The sequence below is a fragment of the Nycticebus coucang genome, chromosome 7 (genome assembly GCF_027406575.1).
Source record: "Nycticebus coucang isolate mNycCou1 chromosome 7, mNycCou1.pri, whole genome shotgun sequence".
Classification (NCBI taxonomy): domain Eukaryota; kingdom Metazoa; phylum Chordata; class Mammalia; order Primates; family Lorisidae; genus Nycticebus; species Nycticebus coucang.
This window is the reverse complement of record NC_069786.1, coordinates 77,297,438-77,302,091: the sequence shown is the minus strand read 5'-3', so window position 1 is coordinate 77,302,091 and position 4,654 is coordinate 77,297,438. Positions and strand designations below refer to the sequence as shown.

The following is a 4,654-nucleotide window of genomic DNA, read 5'->3' as shown; positions in this document are numbered from 1 at the left end:
AACCAGTCATACCTAAAAAGATAAAATTGCAGAAAGAGTTGAAAAGTCACCTAATTTTTAGTAATGAAGATATAAATAATCATATCATTGACATCTTGAATTAATATACCCCTGTACTTCCTAGGTGCTCAAAGAACTGTGACTGTGGCTCACAGAATGTGAGCCATGATAACACTGTCATCATTCTTCACAGGTTATTACGTTGATTCAATGCAGTAAGAGCTGCTAGTGCCCCATCTTCTCTGTCAACATCAGAAGGATTTGTGGTCACAGTCTCACAATGAAAAGTAAGTATGGGCTGTGAATACCAGCTTGAGGCAGCAATTCTGATCATGGAGATGAGTCATCCAACAAATGGGGAGGGAGGAACAAAATGACTAAAAAAATCAGGGTGAAAATAGTTTCAGAAATTGGAGAAAATACTATTGGAGTTTCTATATTCATGTTTCAATTACAGATATTTTTGTTGCCTCCATATGCTTCCTATACACTGATAATCTACCTTAAATGTCCCCTATCCATCACCACCACAATGCCTGTCTTCTCAATGCAAAATCCCTGGGCTTCTCTAGAGCCAACCCTAACCATTTCCTCACCTTGATTTTTATTCTCCACCTGACCCTAAGTCTAAATTTATTGATTACATTTGTTTGGTATTTTAATGGTCCCTTCTGGAGACTCTCTATCCCATCAATTCTTTAGTCTATACTTTACAACACGTTTTTATCTATGAATTTACACATTTCTCTACATTTTTTCCTCTATAGCCGGAAATAGAGTTGACAAAAACAGCTAAGCAGTGACACATTTTTTTTTTTAATTTAACATACTCTCTTCTTTCCTTAGAGAAGACTGACTGTATGTTTCATTTGCTGAATGTTGAACTTTTATTGAGGTCCTGAATAAATTCTTATCTTCCTCCTGTTTAAAATTAGTTCTATGTTGTGATTTCAGTACTTTGTTATATCAATCATTATTATGATTACTTATAGAATCATACACATAAGATTCCTCATGGAATTACAGAACAGAACACGTCACGTAACTTGCTGAACCGTGTTGACCATCTTATATGGAATCATCACAAATTTGTGGATGCAGTAATTCACAAAGACAGTTTTTCTCTGGGACAAACGTGAAATGAACAGAATGAACATTATAACCAATGTAACAATTACCCAGAACTATCCATGCCTACTCATGTCAACTGAAAATTAAGAGAAGAGACTCCAATAATTTGATGACAGGGCTGCAAATTACTCAGGTCCAGATGCTAAGGATCAGGACAAAAAACTTCAGAGTTTATATAATAGTTTATACTGTTGAATGAGTGATTTTTTTATTGTATAAAAATATACAAGGTCATTTAAACACCGAATGACGAGAGGGAATCCTTTATACTCTGTAGAATGCTGAAAAATTCTTCCCTGAGGGAAATAATAAAATACTCTTATTATGTTATTATCAGCAAATGTAACCTTTTCATTCTCAGGCAATTTATCTAGTTCTGGGAAATACATGCCATTATTAGTCTATTCTCTGCTGCCTAGTGATTTTTGCTTAATAATAAAATATATGATACTCTCATAAACTGCAGATGTTTCTGTAGAGGTTTATTATTCTCCATTGTATAAAGCTTAACTGTATTTGCTAAATTTCTTCTCCTTTTTCTCTGTCATTTTCATAATTAACAATTTTCAGCATCCCAGGCTGGGTTGAATTTGCTTGTAGCTAAAAGATCAAATACTTAATTTGAACTGAATAAATCAGTAAGGAATGGAGAACCAAAGAAAATGCTCAGCACCTTCTTGCAACTGCGGGGCAGAGATTTTTTTTTTTTTTGCAACGAAAATATCACTTGTAAGTCTGTGATCAAACAAATGTGGGGGGGGAGAGATGAAGAGAGAGGATAGAAATAGAGGAACAAGACACAGACAGAGAACGGGGGCACCAGTGCAATTAGTTCTTCCTTCTTCTCAAATATTTAATCTAAATAATTTAATAATGATTATTTTACTAATGTGATTAGTCATCAAAATTATGATCACTTTTCTTTACTTCTGAACTTTGCTTTACAAAGACATATATTTATTTGGATGCCTCTGGGCTCGGTTACAAAAACCATAAACACAAACAAAAATAAATCATGGGTACAGTTGATTTTAAGAGCTGATATGCAAAACGTCCAAATTCATAAAGATCACTTTTTGATTGAGATATATGTTAAATAGCATAGCATTCATCTTAAAAAGTGTAAGATTCAGTCATTTTTAGTGTATTCCAAAGTTGTCTGTCACTTCTAACTCCCGAATATTTTCAGTACTCCCCCCAAAATCCTATTCCCATTAGCAGTCATTTCCCATTCCCACCTCCTACCAACACCTAGAAACCGCAAAAGTACTTTCTGTCTATATGCATTTGAGTATTGTAGATATTTTATATAAATGATAAGTGGAATCATAAAATATTTGCCCTTTTGTATCTGGCTTCATTCACTTGCATGTTTTTGTAAGGCTTATTCCTGTTGTAGCATGAGTAAGTATTTCATTCCTTTGTATGACTGAATAATATTCCACTGTACAGATATAGCACATTTATTTGTGCATCCACAAGTGCAAGGATATCTGAGTTGTTTCAACTTCTTGGCTATTATGAATGTGTTCAGGCTGCTATGAACAGTCACAGGTTCTTGTGTACATAAATCTTTAGTTCTCCTGGGCATATACTTAGGAATGGAATTTCTGGGTCATATGATAATTCCATGTCTAACTTTTTAAGGAAACTCACAAACTGTTTTTCAAAGCACCTGCCTCATTTTGCATTTCCACAGCAATGTCTGAGAGTCCCAATTTCTCCATGTCCTCATTAATACTTATTTATTTTCTGTCTTACAGCCATCCCAGTACATGCAAAATGGTAAGGAAAATGTTTCTAAAAAATCACATTAAGGATACTCTTGTTTCTCTTCAGATTGCATAAATTGTTCACCTTTTACTAAAGATTTCCATGGAGAGGAAGAATTATGAGTCATAAGCTAATTTTTTGAGACCTTGCTTTGCTGAGGCTACATAAAAGAAAAAGAAAAAGAATTCGCATTAAGGGAATTTTTTTGCCACAGGATTTCTTTAAATAATGAGTTCCCTTGGTGATTTAAGCTATCAATTTATTATAAAAATCAATTTTGATAAAACTATACAAATTTCTTAAATATAAGAAAGTGATCCCTTAAACACACTTGTTAATTAGTTAAAATGATATAGGAGCAACTGAGAAAATTGTTCAAGCTTGTGAAGAGACACCCAGATTACCAGCAAGAGGAATGGCATTGTCATAGTAGCAACTTATTTATCTGGCATCGGAACAGGGTGATCTCTTCAGTGGAGATGTCAGGCCTGTCATCTTTTTAATTTCTAATACTTTTAAGTTATTTTGCTGGAGCCATTTCTAAAGTGCCTTTTTAGACAGAAAATGCAAAGGTTATTTAGTCATTCTTTTTTTTTTTATAACCAAAATTCACATTTTATTTAGATTGAAATAAACTATACAAACTTGATTTTCTTGGGTGGCGCCTGTAGCTCAAGGAGTAGGGCGCCGGTCCCATATGCCAGAGGTGGCGGGTTCAAACCCAGCCCTGGCCAAAAAACCACAAAATTGATTTTCTTCACCAAAAATAACAGCAATATTTTCCATATTATTTCTAGATAAACCACAAAACACTTATTTTTGTAGCTTTTCCAGGTTTTTTTTATAAATCAAGATGAGGCTGTATATAAAGTCATGGAAAAAGACAGAAGAAAACAACTAGTTAAGTCAGTTGTCAGTATCCATGGCCTCTGATTCTGTCAATCAGGAAACAGAAATGTTCAACATATGCCTGCTAAAAAGCTTCTGGAGAATAGGCTCGACAAAGGAATGTAAACAGCAACAACCTGATGGGGAGTAACAATGTCAGGCTCTTCCGTTCAAACTCTGTCACCTGTTCCTTTAAGTTCAGTTGATAAAGACAAAATCTACAAAGAAATCTTCATTTGGTGAGCTCACAAGCTTCTCTCTGGTAATTTCTTTTAACTGTCCACAGATTTTTAACAATATATTTAAGACGTTTACCAGCTTCAAAGGTCAATCATTGGCTTTATTGTAACATTTTATCAAATGTATTCCTTCCTATCATACTTTTTCAAAATTTATTCTTCAAAGAATTGACAACTCAATACCTGACGTGGGTCTACTGTGATAGTAAATGTTATGTCTAAATTGACTTAACTAAAACAATTTAACAGTGATTTAGTCATTCTTGATAAGTCAGGGAATGTGCTTTGAACATCTGTCATAATACTCTATTTAAATCCAGTTAAACAATCATGGACTTGTCACACGAGATGTATAGAGCTGCTTGCCACTGCAATAAATTCCCATGCATTTTGAAGTCCTGTGATTGTTTTATGGATTTTTTTGCTTCTTTTTTCACTCTTCCTTTGCTAATATAGGGTGCATTTCTTGACACTGTCATAGGGTATGGTTTTAAACATTCTATTAAAGCTCTTCACTCTTCCTTGTGATTTTTAAGCTAGGATGAAAAATCAATTGGTTTCAGAGCATCTCTGAACTACCTAAATAGAGACATGAAATTTTATGTTTGTGTACATATGTGCAT

At 34.0% G+C, this 4,654-nt stretch overlaps 1 non-coding gene across 1 annotated transcript; it reads left to right on the top strand.

The window, feature by feature from the left end:
• Positions 1-2,950: 2,950 nt before the first annotated feature.
• On the top strand, positions 2,951-3,066 carry LOC128590906 (U5 spliceosomal RNA). Its single transcript, XR_008381369.1, has one exon. It is a non-coding gene; the product is annotated as a U5 spliceosomal RNA (small nuclear RNA).
• Positions 3,067-4,654: the final 1,588 nt, after the last annotated feature.